Source organism: Coffea arabica, chromosome 8e (assembly GCF_036785885.1).
Source record: "Coffea arabica cultivar ET-39 chromosome 8e, Coffea Arabica ET-39 HiFi, whole genome shotgun sequence".
Lineage (NCBI taxonomy): Eukaryota > Viridiplantae > Streptophyta > Magnoliopsida > Gentianales > Rubiaceae > Coffea > Coffea arabica.
Window position 1 is genome coordinate 8194480 of NC_092324.1, and position 19773 is coordinate 8214252.

Here is a 19773-nt window from a genome sequence, read left to right on the forward strand (position 1 = left end):
TTTGTGAAGATCGGTCGGCGTTTCTGTGTAGATCGGTCGAGGGTTGCAACGCATCGAGCATAGCTATTAACCAGGTAATCTCATATCTAAACCCTAAATTTTAGAGGAGTTGATTTGTTTGATGACAGGTGTTTTGGTAGTAAATTGTTGGGAATATTTTGAAACTTGATAAAAGAAGTATCAGTTTTCGCTTAGTCAGAAGTTTTTCCGACAATCTGTGTGGAAAATTTTTTTAAAAAATTGCTAAATACGCAAAATGTCAGTTTTGGCTTAGTCAGAAATTTTTTCGACAATCTTTGTGAAATTTTTTTAAAAAAAAAATTGCTAAATACACAAAATGTATGGTCGTTTTGGAGTAATCAGGACTATTGTGGTCCATACTGGTATTGATTATATTTTTTATCCTTCTAGATAAGTGTGTTAATGTTGACTATATTTTTTTGAAACCGAAAGTGTATGAAATATTGCCTATCCTTTTCGATACATCTGAAAATCAAATTAGTAAATTAATCTCCGTTACTTTGGTTTCGGTGCATAAGAATGTGAGATAATCCATTTAAGACCATAGACATACACATGCATTATGGTGGATATTTCAAATGGAAATCGAGAATTAGATACACTGGCGAATACGTGAGGGTATTTTGTGGATGGGACCCTGATGAATTATCTCCATTTGAGTTTCAAAAACTGTATGACACAATTGAGCGCGGCGTAACAAATATGAATTTTTGGTACTCTATCCCCTTTCATGACATTGATGTTGGTGTTGTTAGCATTAAAGATGATGTCGACATCGAGTTATTGACAACATGTTATGAGGGGCTTCCAGAAATGCACATATATGCTGAGAAGGGGCCTGATCCCATTGAAATTGTGTCTCCGGAAGGAAAATTACTATACTAGAGAGTGACTGGTAATGGCCTACTTGCACTTCCATATCATGATAATTGGCATGCTAAGATTAATTTGTCCTCAACTATTAAAGGCAGTGATAACATTGACCCTTTAGTAATTGGGAATGAGGACAATAATACATTCCACACATTAAGTCTAGAGGAAAAGACATCTATAAAGAAGGATCATTACAAATGGAGTCGGATCCAGCTTTTGTGGGACCACATAGAGAGAACATATATGATTCAGCTAACAAATCCAAAAGAAAGAAGACAACAAATGATTAAAAAAAGCCAAATGCAAAGAGTAAAGTTAAATGCAAGAAAGTCAGTCAGGCAGTTATTTAAAGAGAAAGAAAAGTTGACACATCCTCAGAGGTCCAGCAGTCTCCTACAAGGAATTCAGCAGAAGAAACAACAATTGAGAGAGATCTAACAAAAGAAACAACTAATTTTAGGGGAGAAAAAATAGTTTATGAAGACGGAGAAGAAGATGATGTCATACCAGATTATTCAGATCTTCCTGATTGGCTAAGAGAAGCACTAGAACGGCCTGAAGATAATGATATATTTGCAGGTTTAAATGGTCAAGGATCAACACAGGCATCTATAAATCTAAAATCTGCAAATTCTGTTAGAGTTGGTTTAGAGCAGCAACAAGAAAATCTGCAAGCAAATGTTAGAAAACAAGTTGATTTAGATCAACAGCAGGCCCAATCCAAAAAACAAACTGATTCAAAGCATCAACAACAAGATCAACAATCGAAATCAAGAAAACAAGTAAAGAACCAGACCCATGAAGTGGGGAGTCATCCAACATCAGGTCTGAAAGATAGCTGCCATGCCAATGAGCAGGAAGAGGACTGGAATGAGCCAGTAAAGGATGATGAAAACCAGTTTGACAAAGGGATAGGATCTGATGATGAAAGCATCCCTGGTTACAGTTACTTCAATGCGGAGAAAGAGTTTAGGAAAGAGCATTTTGAACTAAAGGTTGGCCATAAATTTACTAGCTTCTATAAATTTAGAGAGGCTTTGATGGAATGGGAAATTAGGGAGGGATATGAGCACAAATACATCAGAAATGAAGGCTCTCGAATCACAGCTAAATGTGCAAAGGGGTGCAGTTGGAGAATTCATGCAAGCAAAATCTAGAGAACAAAGATATTTATGATCAAAACTCTTAAGAGAGAGCACCATTGTGACAGAGATTACAACAATAGACATTCCACTTCAACATATGTAAATAATAAATTTCAAACCAAAGTGAGGGATGATCTTGGGTGCAGTATTCCTGGCATAGTGAATGAGACAAGAAGATTGTTTATGCTAGACATTAGTCAGAAAAAAGCTGCCAGAACAAAGCAGAAAGCATTAGAGGCATTTCGAGGAAATGACATGGAGCAATACCACAGACTTTGGGATTACGTAGCTACTGTAAAAAAATCCAATCCTGATAGTCATATTTCATTGTAAATTGATAGGCGAAGTGTTGAGGAAATGGCTATATTTTAGAGGATATATTATGGATTAGGTGTTTTGGAAAATGGTTTCCTAGAAGAATGTAGACCTGTAATAGGTTAAATGGCTGCTTTCTGAAGAGTCCCTTCGGAGGTCAGCTGCTTACAGTCTTGGGTAGGGATGCCAATGAAAATATATTCCCTATTTCCTTTGTTGTTGTCGAGATAGAGAACTACGACAGTTGGAGTTTGTTTTTGCAGGCATTAATCACCCAAATTGGAAGAGGAAACAAATGAGTGGCTTACACTTTCATTTTGGATAGGCAAAAGGGTCTTGTCCATGCAATTGAGGAATTGTTCCCCAAATCAGAGCACAGATTCTATTTGAAACCTATGTTCGAGAACTTCAAACAAAGATTCAAGAATCAAAACCTTAGAGATATGTTTTGGAAAGTTGCTGCAACAGCAAGCATGCCGGCTAGCAAATCTTGAAAGAGCTGACCCACAGGAAGGTGACAAGCTAACGGCTGCGGGATGGTTCAAACGGTTGTCTCCAAAACTATGGTTTAGAGCCCACTTTAGTATAGCTGCTTGGAGTAACACATGCGTTAACAACATGAATGAGTCATGGAATGATTACACTCTAAAAATTAGAAGTGAGCCAATAATAACAATGCTGGAGTGGATTCGGAGGAGATTAATGCAAAGATTGATAACAAAACGAGAGGGCATGCTGAAACATGGTGGCACTTTATGTCCAAACATTCATGAGAAGTTAGAGAAACTGAAGATAAAGCCAAGAAATTGTGTTGCGATTTATGGAGGAAATGGAAATTTGGAAGTTGATGGCTATGGAAGGACAAATGTTGTCAATTTGGAGATGAAAACATACACCTATGGTCATTTTCAACTTAGTGGCATTCCATGTGTGCATACGGTTGCCTGCATTCAGAGCAGAAAGTTGGAATTCGAGCAATATGTTGATGCTTGTTACCACAGGGAAGCATATTTAAGGGCCTACAACTTCACAATTGGTCCCGTTCCTTCGAAGCAATTCTGTGTGGATAGCAAATTGCAATATTTGAACCCACCATTGGTGAAAAAACAGTCTGGTAGACCAAAAAAGTAGAGGAAGAAGAGTCCAGAAGAGCCTACAAATCAGCAGAAAGAAAGCAGGAAAGGTCTTGTAGTTTACTATCAGAGGTGTTTGAAATCTGGACATAACATAAGAACCTGCAAAATAGTAATTTACCCTAAGTCCAAACTTTACAAAGTAATGTAACATTTCAGAACCAAAACTATGATTTAGTTTGTTTTGTTGCTACTTATACACTCACTCATTTCAATTTGAACTATAGGCACCTAAAGTTGATCCAATAGTTTCAAATGCAACATCCGTAACTTTTGTAACTCAGGCTAGTGTCTCAAGTACTACTGTTACTACTCTTTCACAGGTACTAGTTCTTAACTGCCTATTTTTTGGTGGTGAGATCTACTTACATACTAACCATGAGGACTTATATGCAGGGATCAAGTCAGCCTATAAGTGGTACCAACCAAGAAAGCCAACAAAGTAGATCTTCAAAGAGAAAGCAACCAACTGCAAGGATGTCAAGGCTGCGACATTGTGGCTCCAAGAGACTAAGAAAATAAACTGCAGTTATCTCGCTTTTGTTAGTTGAATATACTAGTTAAGTTAAGTAGAAAACTCAGATTTTTTACTATGTTTTGGTTGACTGATACCATTATGGTATGGATGTGGCAACGTATTGTCTTGTTGTGGCATTTGTGGCAGTATTGCCAGTGAATCTTTTTGAGATTGGATTGTAATATTTATTGAATTAGAAAACTAAAATTTTTTGCCATGTTATGGTAGGATACTATTGTGGTATGGTTGTGGCAATATGCCACGTTTTTGTGTTTGTAGATGGCAGTATTGCTGGTCATATCTTTACTGAAGATGACTTAATCTGACAAGTTCATTGCATTGAAATCTCGGGTCTTTTAGTTTTTTTGTCATGTATTTTTTAAATGTCCTATAACAAAAGCAGCTTCATTCGTTCTTCTTAATTGAAACCTGAATGTGTACTTCATTACATGCAATTGAAACCAGGATGTGGCCACATATTAGGCATTACAAAATCTACTATGATGCCCAACTCCCTTGTTTTCTACACATTTTATACACTAAAATTTGTCCCAACTCCAGATTGTATTACACTACTTTTGCATTATAATTTTTTTTTTCAAAATTCGTCTCATACATATAACAACTAGTGACAAAAGAGACACAACTACAGACACCATCATCATCTTCTTCATCGGCCCCATCATTATTTCGACATTATGAATCTTCGACTGTAATCCAATAATAATGTTATAATTATTACTTTCCATCCCTTGCCCAGACATGAAAAATCTTTCCACTATTGTAGGTCTAATTGGTGAAACCCCTTCCACATATGTACTTTGGCAGGATGATTCATTAGTGCCTCATTCTCTACTAATTGGGTTGCACCATGCCCAAAATGAATAAGCACCAGTTTCACATACAAAATACAACATACCTTTTGATAGTTTTTTAGATTCCACTACCTTAATCTTTGTTTTATTCTTGCAGAAACATCACCGGTTTTGGTACCTTAGGTCCCTCGATCCACAGCCATAGTTTTGAGAGCTTGACATTTTTGGTTTCTCCTTTTAAAGCTTTTTTTTCCCCTCTAAAGTTCTTTTTTTCCCCTCCAAAGCTACGTTGCACTCTTATGTTTTTTTGTCTTAGTTTTACATTTCTCTGCCCATTTTTTTCATTTGCAGAACTACAACTATGGTGGGTTTCATTTGTAAGAGACATAAAGCATAAAATTAGAATGAAAACTAATATCTTATTCCATAAATGAGTCTTTTCCAATCACAAGTGACCATTAGGAAGCGTTAATATCACTTGCTAGCTGCCCAACCAGTTAGCAGGTAAAATCCAAAAAGGTCCAAAGCACACGGGGGGTTAAGCGGGTGTTTCTAAACAATGAGGGGGTTTTGTGTCAATTTTCTTAACTACAGGGGGGTTTTCTATATTTTACCCTCTAGAATATTCAAACCATGTGTGATGTATCACTCAACAAGATATAATGAAATGCTCATAAGGTCCAAAACTCACAATGACTTATTAAAATTGAGTTAAACCTTGCACATTCATCGTTCGAATCCATCATCAAACAATAAGATAATAATGCTAGCAAAGAGAATTCAACTATTCATACTTGCATCTTAATCCTATTTTAACTTGATAATATAATGAATAAGGACAAACTAACAAAGAAAAAAATATTAACATCTTTTTTTATTTATTGTTTTTTCAAACCCGAAAAGCTAAACAAGGAACCACAAATTGAACTAAAAAAAACAACTCAAAACAAGGATTTTTTTTGCTTTTTCTTTTTTTTCTTTTTTTTTGAAACAAGAAAAACCACGAATGAAAAACAAAAAACACCAAATTGCATAATTATTCTCCTTCCCCACACCTAAATGATACATTGTCCTCAATGTATGAAAGTAAATAGAAAAGAAAAATAAGAGAACTTCCCGGACAGGAGAGAGCGAGTATTGCCAAGCACTAAGTGTGAGGGAAAATTAGAGGTGTGAATCCAACCGAGGTGAAGTAAGCATCCAAGTTTCGTTCTATTCGCGACATCTGTTGCTCAATCCTGGAAAGGCGACTTTCCAACTGCTGAAGTCGATCATCAAAAGGAGAAGAAGATGGTGTTGCAATTGAGGAGTCAGTTCCATCTACAACTTGAGAAGTACGGGAAGAGCTGATAGGCTGGGGACCCTGCCTGACTGTGAGTCTAATCTCTCCCGGTAGTGAAAACTGATAACAGTTATCTTTATACTAAATGACCCTCATCCTCTCTAAACAACCAAATCCAAAGGTTTTGACTGGTGAGCAACATGTAAATCTTTATATTCATCAAGATTTAACACCCCACGTCGAATAGTCAAATTAGTGATAAGCGAACCTAAAATCATTGGCTTATTCTTCTTTGTGAGCACCGTTTGAAATTGTGTCACTTCCCAACAACCAACATTTACTTTGACATTGTTCAACATACACCAAATAAAATAAAATTCGTCTTTTGTCATAGTTCCTGAAGCATCCTTCCTTCCAGAAAAATTAAAGGCGAAAAACCTTTGAATATATTTCAAAATCGGGTCTTTAAGATAAGAACTCTTAGATTGACTAGTGTCATATCTAAACTTATCAATTGACATCACTTTCCAAATCCCGACATAATATGAAGCAAAGGGTTCAATATAGTCACAAACACTCTCGATGTACTCCTTAGATTTAATTGAATTTTCATCAATGAAATCTAAGTAGTAATTAAATTCAGTAATTAAGTGACTCAACTCGACCCCAACAGCCTATAACTAACCACATTTGGAGTATCTAATATGAAGTTGTCCAACTCTACAAATTTGAAAGTACTATAAAATTTCCAACACGATTCAAGAAAAGTGGGATAATTAAGTGTCAAATATTGCTGCCACCCAATTGCTGTAAATAATTTTTTCACCTCAGTTGCAATATTTAATTGATCCAATGTGGGAGTATGAATGTACTTACAAGGAGCAAATGATCGAGACTTCAACATGTGCAATGTCATTGTTTGTTCCTTGGTGAGTTGAGTTAATTCACCCCCTAATTCGGAAGGAGAAAGTGGTAAAATTCCCTTAGCGATGCCCAATCTAGATCGTTTCTTAGGCTCTGTTGGGACTCTTCGTTTCTTGTTCGGCTCTAGAATTGATTGGAGAGTCTTGGTTGGAAGCTTGGTCCTTTTGTTTTGGCAATTGTCAAATTTGTCTTCAAGAGCAAATTAATTAGGCAACTTCAAACGGTGGCCAATGAACAAATTGATGGCATTCAACTTCCTGACGTCCAACCGACAATAGCTTGATTGAACATGAATTTCGACCAATGAACAATTCAATGCAACCGCAAGAACTGGTCAGCCACAATATAGCTCCCGAACAACAATGACGATGACTCTAACGCAGCATTAAAGATAACACAGTTGAAACAGCAACGACAAATCAGTAGTAATGACGACACGAGCAAGTCAGCACCAACAGCAGGGAACAGAGATGGAGATGATGAAGATTTTGTTGAATAGTTGGCAACTCTAAGTGATAGAGAAACAGCGGCATTTGATGGTTGTTTCCTCGAAATTTGAAGTTTTAATTAAAGCTTACGAACGCTGCAAATCTTTATGAATAACCTGAGTTTTTGTGGCCTTAAAAAGAGAAAGAAGGAAAAAAAATAGTATGCCCAATGAAAAAGAATTCTAAACCAAAAAGGAATTGTTTCTTGTTTCTTTTTTTTCAAAAAAAAAAATGGAAGTAACAGATTCTAATAATTAGTAAGAAGAAAACTGAAATTAAAGTTATAGCTGCTAAGAGGACCAACGGAAAAATGACTTTTTTTTGTGTTGTACAGAAGACTTCATCTTGTAACACATGGGGCACGTTTTTTAAATTTAGTCTTCTGATGAAAAGTTATAGCTGCTAAGAGGACCAACGGAAAAATGACTCTTTTTTTGTGTTGTGCAGAAGACTTCATCTTGTAACACATAGGGCACGTTTTTTAAATTTAGTCTTCTGACAATTTTCATCAGAAGACTTGCTTTTGGAAGTCGTGGGACCCATCATTTGCATTAAAGTCTTCTGAAATTTTTCATTACACATAACTGGAACAAGGCATGGCACGTGTAATAAATTTCATCTTGCCAACTTTTGAAAACATTTTTTCTTTTTCCTCCATTTACACTACATCTTATGGAACCTCATTTCCTGCCAAAAAGAAAGAAAAAACATTATTTTAATACAAAACTAAGAACAAAAATAAACAATATCAAAGAAAATTAAATTAAAAATAAACTAAATCAAAATAATTTGGTTGCCTCCCAGTAGCGTTTTTCTTTAACGTCTTTGGCTAGACATAATCCAAATCCTGCACAATTATTCATAGACTGGATCAATCAAGTGAATTTCCTCAATAGTAGCAATTTCAGAAACATCAAAAAATGCTTAAGATGATGACCATTAACCCTAAAGATTTTGTCAGTTTCTAAACTTTGGATCTCAATAACACCATTAGGAAAAATAGCCACAACTACATAAGGCCCAATCCATCAAGATCTTAACTTACCTTGCATGAATTTCAACATTAAATTGAACAATAATACCTTTTGACCTATAGAAAATTGCTTCTGACGCAATATTGTATCATGAAAGTATTTAATGCATTTTTTGTAGAGCCTTACATTATCATATGCTTCCAAGCGAATTTCTTCCAACTCCTGAAGTTGGAACTTCCTTTCCTCTCCAGCTCTATCCGAATTCAAATTACACTGTTTAACTGTCCAAAACACATGATGTTCAAGTGCAACTGGTAAATGACAGATTGACAGGTGTCGAGTCTGTGCAACTGGTAATGCATAATGATTGCTGATTTAAATTTGCACTAGCCAACTTCCTTAAAGTTCGAGCATTAGCCATAACAATGTTTTCTTGATCAGAATCATTCGAGGTGGCACTATGCGCAGTCTTCTCTATCTCAGGGTCGAAAATTAATTCACCTATATAAGAGGAACGGAGCATAAAATCGAGAAAGAGAAGAAAACAAACCAGAAATTCAAAAATAAAATGACCTCAAAAAGAAAACAAATTAACTAATGCCAGTGTCCGGCAACGGCGCCAAAAATTGACAGGTGTCGAGTGTGACAGCCCCACCTCACCCTAAGGCGAACCAAAGGGTTCGGCGGACCGCCTGCCCAACTCTCGCCGGGACTCAGTCAGTCACTACAGTTCTCAAATAAATTACAATATAAATCTCAAATATTACATCAAATTCTCCAATAATTACATGTCATAAGGGAAGCGGAAACAATTCCCCAAACTATACATAAAATGATTCCAAATCCAAACTGTACAAGATATATGTCATCTAGTCACGTGAATAAGTACTACAAGCCTTTCTTCGCCACGAGCCCTTTTAACCTCAAGACAACAAGAAATTTAGCACCTTTGTTTCTCAAACCATTTCACCACTCACTTTAATCCTACCAAGAGAAAGGTTTTTATGGAGCAAATCAAAGTTTTAGCGGTTGGTTTGTGAGATCAAGGCAAGAAATTGAAGAAAGAAGTTGGAGGTTTCTTTCTTTTCTCACCCTAAGGAGTTCGGCCAAGAGAGCTTCAAATGAAAAAATAAAATGGCCAAAATTAGCTTTAAGATGGGCAAAATACCTTGGTCAAAAGTCCAAAGGTGAATTGAATGGTGACACTTGTCACCTTTTAGCTTAAAACTTATCTTTTTGTCTCTCTAATACAAATCTCTTAGCACCTTGTAAAATAATATCATTTAATACAAACCTCCAACAAGTTGTCAAAAATATATTGCATTTACCGCACTAGCGGGTCCCACGTCCATAATACACTTCAAACTTAACGTGGACTAACTCGTATCAAGGAAATGATTTGAAAATTATATTCCTTTATAAAAATGTATAGAAAATTAATATCTTGAAGAAAGGTACAAAATTATAAACAAGGAAACAAAATAATGTCTAAAAAATATATAAAAATTTTCGGGTTCTCACACTCATTCTTTCGGGCGTCACAAAACTCCCCTCCTTAAAAGAATGTCGTCCTCGACATTCCATCTTGTACCAATCAAGTCAAGACATCCCGCAAGAATCACTCAAGCATTCCAAGCAAACACTAAGAGTCAAATAACACCTACTTGTCCGCCTTTCAGTCCTACAAGAATCACTGATATTTCAAACCAAACCCACAGTCCGGCATCCTAAACTTCAAGTCTCGGATACACTACAGAGATCTGAAACCTAAGCTCTGATACCAACTGTGACAGCCCCACCTCACCCTAAGGCGAACCAAAGGGTTCGGCGGACCGCCTGCCTAACTCTCGCCGGGACTCAGTCAGTCACTACAGTTCTCAAATAAATTACAATATAAATCTCAAATATTACATCAAATTCTCCAATAATTACATGTCATAAGCGAAGCGGAAACAATTCCCCAAACTATACATAAAATGATTCCAAATCCAAACTGTACAAAATATATGTCATCCAGTCACGTGAATAAGTACTACAAGCCTTTTTTCGCCACGAGCCCTTGTAACCTCAAGACAACAAGCAACTTAGCACCTTTGTTTCTCAAACCACTTCACCACTCACCTTAATCCTACCAAGAGAAAGGTTTTTATGGAGCAAATCAAAGTTTTAGCGGTTGGTTTGTGAGATCAAGGCAAGAAATTGAAGAAAGTAGTTGGAAGTTTCTTTCTTTTCTCTCCCTAAGGAGTTCAGCCAAGAAAGCTTCAAATGAAGAAATAAAATGGCCAAAATTAGCTTTAAGATGGTAAAAATATCTTGGTCAAAAGTCCAAGGGTGAATTGAATGGTGACACTTGTCACCTTTTAGCTTAAAACTTATCTTTTTGTCTCTCTAATACAAATCTCTTAGCACCTTGTAAAATAATATCACTTAATACAAATCTCCAACAAGTTGTCAAAAATATATTGCATTTACCGCACTAGCGGGTCTCACGTCCATAATACACTTCAAACTTAACGTGGACTAACTCGTATCAAGGAAATGATTTGAAAATTATATTCCTTTATAAAAATGTATAGAAAATTAATATCTTGAAGAAAGGTACAAAATTATAAACAAGGAAACAAAATAATGTCTAGAAAATATATAAAAATTTTTGAATTCTCACACTCATTCTTTCGGGCGTCACATCGAGCTTGTGCAATAACAAAAACCTACTCAACAAAAATATAAATTTTATATATAGCGGTGAGTAGGGTCGATTTCACAGGAATTGGGAAAAATTTGCTCTTTTTCAAGTTAAAACGGAGTGGGGGGATTTTCAAGATTTAACGACTAGTAAAATATTATAAAGATAATGAAACATGCAAAAGAGATTAAGAAAGACAACTAATAGAGAGAACTCTACCCAAGGTTACACTTCAGAGATGGTTCAAGTAACCAATCATTGATGCAGTTATAATTCCAATATTCATTAATAAACAGGTTTTTAACTGCCGATACGATCTGACAGTCAGTTTCTCCTTACTGTTTCGATAGTCAATATACGACCATTAACTATTTCCCTAACCTAGAAATAACCCTAAGTACGACCATAGGATTTAATTCATTAATTGCATTAAGAATTAGAGAAATCCTGTTCTAATTAATAAATACGTTACGAGAGTTTATTTAAATTAGATTGTACGTTCCCCTGACACAAATCCAATTATGCCAGTCGCTACCTGGATTAGAGTAATCAAACAATTACGGATTCAACTACTCTAATTAGCAAATAGATTACGTGAACAATTAAATATTGCGCACCTATTCAATCACACAACAATAATCATACTCTATAAAGCAGAAAACATACAAATATCAAAGAATAGAGAAGATAAATAAAATCGATTAGATCTCATAGTGATAGCTGAACCAAATCCTCAGCGTTCCTTAACTAAAAATATGAAATTAGTTCTCCATTAAGGGAGAACAAGCCACGCCGAAAGATAATCTGTCAAAACTTACAATTGTTTTTCTCCAAAAACTAATGAAAAGGCCAGCCGACCAACCCCCAAAGCAAGTGACGGCTCCCCCTAATACTTCAAAGAGTCCCCTTTCGCGAGATTATTGCTACCCAACTCTTAATCACGCGGGAATCCGGCTTTTCCTTATTCTTTTTGTTTCCTAATTGAAGTCTACTACCAAATAAAACTAGTATTCTAAATAGAAAAATAAACCACAAAAGAAAGTATTTCAAGTTTCCTAATTCAACCATAAAACTAATAATTAGAATTCAAGTCTTCCAAATCTTCCTCTAAAGCTGCCCAAAGTTTGAATCGAATTTGGAAACCGGTCCCGAACGTGTCACCATCAAATTAATTGGAAAATTGCCCCTTTTTGTCACGTTTTGCTCTTTTTCCTATAATTAGAACCATTAACCAAATATAAGTAGAATCCATCAATTAACGTAATATTTGGTAAAATAAAAGAGGGAAATAACCATAAAATTAATGACAAAAATGTAACTTATCACACATCTTACCATAAACCAACCTATATGGTAACATTCCAATTGGCGTCTTATAAGCTGTGTGGTATGCCCATAACCGGTCATCCAATCGTAAACTCCAATCTTTGCAATTTATATTGACCGTTTTTTCCAAAATACTTTTGATCTCTCGATTCGAAACCTTAGCTTGCTCGTTGGTCCGAGAGTGATAAGTTGTGCCAACTCGATGATATACTCCATATTTGCACATTAAAGCTTCAATAGTGCGATTACAAAATTGTGTATCTTGATCACTAATGACTGCTCTTGGAACGTCAAACCTACTAAAAATGTTAGATTTGAGAAATCCTGCAACAACTTTGGAATCATTAGTTCGAGTAACCTTTGCTTCTACCCATTTTGACACATAATCTACAGCCAATAGAATATAGAGAAAAAACCAAAAGAGTTAGGAAAAGATCCCATAAAGTTCATACCCCAGACATCAGAAATTTCACAAAATAAAATAGGAATCTGAGGCATTTCATCCCTATGAGATAAACTTCCAACTTTTTGACATTTCTCACAACTGTTGCAAAATAGGTAATTATCTTTAAATAAATTTTGCTAATAAAAACCACAATCAATGATTTTTCTAGCTGTTTTGAGTCAAAATGTCCACCACATGCATAATTATGACAATGCATAAGTATGGAGGGAATCTCTTCATTGGGTACACATCTACAGATGACCTGATTTGAACCTATTTTCATAAATATGAATCATCCCATATAATACCTAGAATCTTTTATTATTTTATCCCTCTTAGCCTTACTCATATCATTTGGAAATTTATGAGCCACTAGAAAATTAACAATATCCGCATATCAAAATTTTTACTCTTAAAATGAAATAAAAATTAATCAGGAAATACCTCAGATATGGGTATGACTTCCTCTTCTCGAATCAATCTATTCAAGTGATCTGCCACAGAATTGTCAACTCCTTTACGATCTTTAATCTCCCAATCAAACTTTTGCAGTAAAAGTATCCAACAAATGAGTCTCAATTTAGACTCCTTCTTTGCCAAAAGATATTTTATAGTTGCATGATCAGAAAAAACTATTATTTTTTATCCCAATAAATGTAATTTAATTTTCTCAAAAGTAAAAATAATTGTCAAAAACTCTTTCTCCGTGGTGGTGTAGTTGCATTGAGTTGGGGTCAATATTTTTGACGCATAATAAATGACGTGGTTACACCGCCCACTTCTTTGCTCAAGTACAGTACCAACAGCATATTGACTCACGTCACATATGAGTTCAAAAGATAAACCCCAATTTGGAGGTTGAATGATTGGTGCAGTAGTCAACATTGCCTTCAATTTATCAAATGCCAACTTACAATCATCTCCAAAATAGAATGATACTTCCTTTTAAGTGGATGAGATAATGGCTGTGCAATTTTAGAAAAATCTTTGATGAACCTTTTGTAAAAATCTGCACGACTAAGGAAACTACGAAACTCCCTTATATTAGTGGGGTAAGGTAAACTAGTAATTAAATCAACCTTGGCTTTATCAATTTCAATACCCCTAGATGAAATAACATGGCTCAAAACTATCCCTTCTTTCACCATGAAGTAATATTTTTCATAATTAAGAACCAAGTTGGTTTCAATGCACCGTTTCAAAACTTTCGTTAAGTGATGCAAACATTGATCAAAAGAATTGCCATAAACGGTAAATTCATTCATGAATATTTCAATGCAATTCTCAATCAAGTCAGAAAAGATACTCATCATGCATCTTTGAAATGTATATGGGGCATTGCGCAATCCAAAAGGCATGCGACGGTAAGCAAATGTTCCAAAAGGGCAAGTAAAAGTAGTTTTATATTGGTCTTCTTGAGCAACACTAATTTGATAATATCCAAAATATCCATCAAGAAAACAAAAGTAACATTTACCTGCCAACCTTTCAAGCATCTCATCGATGAAAGATAAGGGGAAGTGGTCTTTCCTTGGTGCTGCATTTAGCTTTCTAAAATCAATACACATTCTCCTGCTATTCTGAACTCTCATTAGCACTAACTCATTTTTCACATTTCGAACAAGCGTAATTCCTGTCTTTTTAGAAATTAAATGCACTGGATTTCAAATTCAGGAAGTGATTGTAGAGCTATAATTGCTTCTTATATAGGTTCCTCATCCTCAAGTTCCACTTCCTTTCCTGTCTTGCTATGCTGTAACACAAATTTCAACTTGTCTTCCATAAAATTCTGCTCAAAGTTAGCTTGCACAATAGAATTAGTAATACCAACATAAGTAACACACTCAATGCCCTCTGGGTATCTCATTACATCAAAAATATTGAAAGTAACTATGTCTCCATCAAACTCTACAGATAAAGTACCTTCATGCATATCAATTTTTGTTCTAACAGTACTCATGAATGGTCTACCCAAGAGAATTAAAGCTGAATTGATAGAATAGTCATCATCCATGTCAACAATGTAGAAATCAGCAGAAAACTAAGTTCATTAACTTTCACTAGAACATCTTCAACTAGGCCTTTAGGATAAACATTAGATCTATCAGCTAGTTGAATTATTACCCTTGTATCCTTAAGAGATTCTAAATTTAAGGTTTTAAATATTGATAAAGGCATAACATTAATGGATACCCCTAAATCAAACATATCTCTTTCTATTCCTTTATTGCCTATAATGCATAGTATTGTGAATATACCTGGATCCTTGCACCTTTGAGGCAACTTCCTTTGGAGGAAAGCTGACACATTCTCACCAATCCTTATTTTGTCATCATTATTAAACTTGTTTTGATTAGTGCACAATTCTTTCAGAAATTTTGCATATTTCGGTAACTGCTTAATTGCATCAAGCAAAAGAATGTTGATCTCAACTTTTCAAATTGTGTCCAAAATTTCCTTTTCAAATTCTTCCTTCTTTGTTTTAGCCATCCTGCTAGGAAAAGGAGAGTCAATTTCAAGTGTTTTAGAAACATCATATTTATGTCTTACCTTTTCAGTTGAGGAGTCTTTCTTCTCAAGCTCTTTATTCATTTTTTCTCCATTAATTTTCCTGTCTCGCGATACTAAGAACTGTATTTTCTTGCCACTATGGAGGGTCATTGCACTTGCACTTTCCTTTGGATTTGGAATAACCTGAGTTGGTAGTTTAGTTTTATTATTCTCAAAATTATTCATTGAAGATGCTAGTTGCAACATTTGTGTCTCCAAATTTTTAATGCTAGCTCAGGTTTCTTGTTGAAATCTCTGTGACTCCTATTGCATTTGACAAGTACTATTAGTAAGGGATTTAACCATGTCCTTAAGTGACATACTTGTATTAGAAGTTGATGGTTGCTGCACTGGTGGTCTTGCTTGAAAGGGTTGTGAAAAATTTGACGATTTTGGAGCATAGCTGAAGTTGGGGTGATTTCGCCACCCTGGATTGTATGTAGGTGCATACGGATCATTCCTCATTTGCGGTGGTCCTGAAAAACCTCCTACAGCATTTGCCTGCTCATGAGAATTTCTTGAAGAGTCGGACACATGTCAATTGGGTGTCCGAGAGCCGTACAAATTTCACATACTTTAGCTATCTACAATTGTCCTACAGCCATTTGGCGAACCAAAACAATTAGTTCAGATAGTCAATTTTCAAGATCAGAATGATTTATCTCATTTACCCTTCTAGTCACTCCCTCTGTCTTAGTACCAAATTGTTGAGAATTTTTCGCCATATTAGAAATCAACATTGTGCTTCATCTGTTGTTTTATTGACTAGAGCACCACCACTAGCTGCATCTACCATGCTTCTAGCCATTGGTAACAATCCTTTATAAAAAATATTGAATCGATAGCTAGATGGGTATCTAGTGATGTGGGCAACTAGCATACAATTGTTTGAACCTTTCCTAATATTCGTAGAGAGATTCTCCTATGGTCTACCTTATACCATATATGTCCTTCCTAACGTTAGCAACCCTGGAAGCTAGAAAGAACTTCTCAAGGAACTGCTTTTTAAGTCCTTCCCATATGGTTATAGATCCTGATGGCAAGTGATACAACCAATCTTTAGCCTTGTCTGCCAAAGAAAAAGGAAAAACTCGCAGCTTGATTTGTTCGTCCATAATACCTTGAGATTTCATAGTTGAACACACTACGTGAAACTTCTTCAAATGTTTATATGGGTCTTCACCTGCAATACCACGAAAAGTAGGCAATAAATGAATTAAACCAGATTTACGTTCGAAAGCTTCCTCGGTTTCAGGATATGTGATGCATAGTGGTTGCTGGTTAACATTTGGAGTTGCGAGTTCCCTCAAAGTCCTTCGAGCTGCCATCACTTCCTCTAATCCACTTACGTCCTCTTCAAAATCACGAAATGATCTGCGTAAGTCGACAACCAAGTCAAGTCTAGGAGAAAATGGTGATGAATCTTGTTGCTTACACAATTTAGCTTCCTAAGCCAATCTCTTGGCTCTTTTCTCTATTTCCGGATCAAATTCAAGGTTTCCTATACAGGAAGATCAAGGCATAAAGCAGAGAATAATCAAAATGTAAAATAACAAATCATTTTAAGCACCAGTTCCCCTGCAACGGCGCAAAAATTTGGTGGGTGTCAAATCACCAAAAATAAAATTACCTACTCCCAAAAGTTAATAAGTATCTTCTTAGAGAACTGGTAGATTTATTACTCACAGAGAAATGCGATGAATATTGAGGGGAAAAGTTGTAGAATTTCTTTAAAATTATAATTAAATTAAATAAAATGGTAAAATGCAATAATATAAATTAAAGAATAAATTAGTTAGCAAAATCAAGTCAAGGAAATAATCTTGGCAACGGTTCAACTCAATTGATCACTAATACTAGAAAATAACTCGTATGTTCACAAATAAATTATTTATAGCAATTCAACAACCGCCGAACTACCAATCTTTTCTTAATTTCTCGATAGTCAAGAGATGCTTATTAACTACTTCCCTTGTAAAGTTAATAATCCTAGTGATGCTCATAGGATTTTATCTATTTACAACCTAGGATTTAAATATTAGAGAGACCCAATTCTAGTTAACAAACACACATGCAAGTTCATTTAAACTAGATTAATTATTTCCATAGTACAAATTAGACAACTTGTGAAGTAATGAAATTGCGCCATCTGTCACTAATATTAAACTATCAAATATTACGAACTTGATGTCTTAATTGGCATTAAATCATTCAGACAATTGAATAGTTGGCCAAATTATTCAACTAAACCCAAATGATAGTAACCAGTGAAATACAGGAAATAATTAAATACTCATGACATATAAAATTAAGCACATAAAAAATTAAAAGATCTCACAATTGATCATGAAACCGTGCCTTGATTACTCTTCAACTAGACATAAATTTAGCTCTGCTCCATGAAGAAAACGTAGCCACAAATCTCCATGAAAGTCTTTCTACAAGTCTTGTTTTTGTAAAACTTGTAAAACAGAAAGAAACCTACTAAATGTTATTTGAAAAGACGGAAAAGAAGCCCAATGAACTACTAGTCTCCTTCCTTTTTTCAAGTCACCAAGGAGCCTATCAAGAAAACGTTTCCAACTGTAAGTTGATTTGTTTCCTCTCCTAATCAACTTCAAAAACTCATCTGAAACTAACTTATCCGAAAATAAAATACTAACTAAGCATGTTCCCTATTCTAATAAAAGCTCTTAACAAAACATCCAAAAGATAATTCCAAATTTTAGAGATAATTTCCGGGTCTCATCTCCAATTTTCAACTTCTCAATCTCTGGCGTGGGCACGTTTTGGAGCAAATAGTCTTCTGAAAAATTTAACTTGAAGTGTCATTTTCTACTCTAAAGTCCTATAACAACACAAAACACCAAATATAAACAAAATCCATCAATTAGCATAATATTTGGCCAAAATTAAGATAGAATATTAATAAATAACATGCAAAATTATCTCGCTATCATTATGTCTTCCTACGGTTTCCTCCAAAGCTTCACCTCCCTCCCTCCCTCCCTCCCTCTCTCTCTCTCCATTCTTTGAATTGCCAAAATGACGAAACATTCTGTTGATGTAGTCATTTATACAAGGGCAACTATGACATTTTCCATTCAATTGTTAGTTTAGATATTTTCCGTCTCACTTTTGGTTTAGTTGAAAACACAGGGAGTTAAAGTTTAGAATTTCAAATCAAAAGGGGATAAATTGAACATTCAGCAAACCACGTAAGGGTTTTTGGCATTTTACCCTAAAAACAATAAGGACTACTTTATATACAAACCAAATGTGCGAGAATTATAGTCCTAATCCCTGATATTTGGCTTGTGTGCCAAATTGGTTCCTAATGTTTCGTTCAAAATAAATCTAACCCTCAAAATTTGTAATTTTATGCAGATTTAGGACAATTAATAGAAATAGAACAATGACTAACGGCAATATCAAATTGCCATTAGTCACAAAATTTGACTTTGCACATTTGGTTCCCAATATTTTGATTTTGAATCATTATATAGTTTTTTAAATTTTAAATAGTGATATTAAGGATTTTAGCATGAATTGAGATGTAAATTAGACTGAAATAGTGTTAAATGGGTAATAAAAATTCTAATTATACTTTTTTTCTTCTTTTTTATTTATTCATTCTAATAATGTATCATATGTTTATTTCTTTTGCATAGTTAGTATCAAATTTAGTATAATATGTTTATATTATTATTTCTTACAATAATTAATTCATAATAAGTTTTATTTTTCTAATAATAATTTAAAAATTAATTAATTATCTTTTAAAAATATAAGAAATATATCCTTTTTGTAAATTAAGTTGATATTTTTATTGGAATTTTGATAGGTTACAATTGAGTTTGAAATGAAGTTGACATTTTATACACATTATATGAACTATTAAATGATTATCAAGGTACATAGATATTAAAATAAATGCTTTAAAACAATATTGGACTTTTAGTTTTATGGCAAGAAAGAAGAAAAAAAAAGATAGATTTCTTAACAATTTTTTAAATCACTTCATATTGATACTTATCATCACTAGTTTTTATAAGTGCACTAGTTTTTATAAGTACAATGGCTAACTACAAGAATATGAGACTTATGTGCACAAGACATGTAATAATTTTTGTAAAAGTATCAATAATAATCTAAGTTTATTATAGTTTTTTCCCCATAATCTAAGTTTATTATCATAAATTTTCTCCCTATAATCTAATTTTATTATAGTTACTACTACAAAAATTGTTGTGCCTTGTACACGTGCACTTTAAATTTT

The 19773-nt window shown here is 34.6% G+C and overlaps 1 long non-coding RNA gene across 1 annotated transcript; it reads right to left on the reverse strand.

Moving 5' to 3' along the window:
• Positions 1-1054: 1054 nt before the first annotated feature.
• On the reverse strand, positions 1055-6491 carry LOC140012874 (uncharacterized). The gene is made up of 3 exons (XR_011819841.1): positions 1691-6491; positions 1402-1562; positions 1055-1287 (listed from the first exon to the last, which is right to left on the reverse strand). It is a non-coding gene; the product is annotated as an uncharacterized lncRNA (long non-coding RNA).
• Between the last annotated feature and the right edge of the window lie 13282 nt (positions 6492-19773).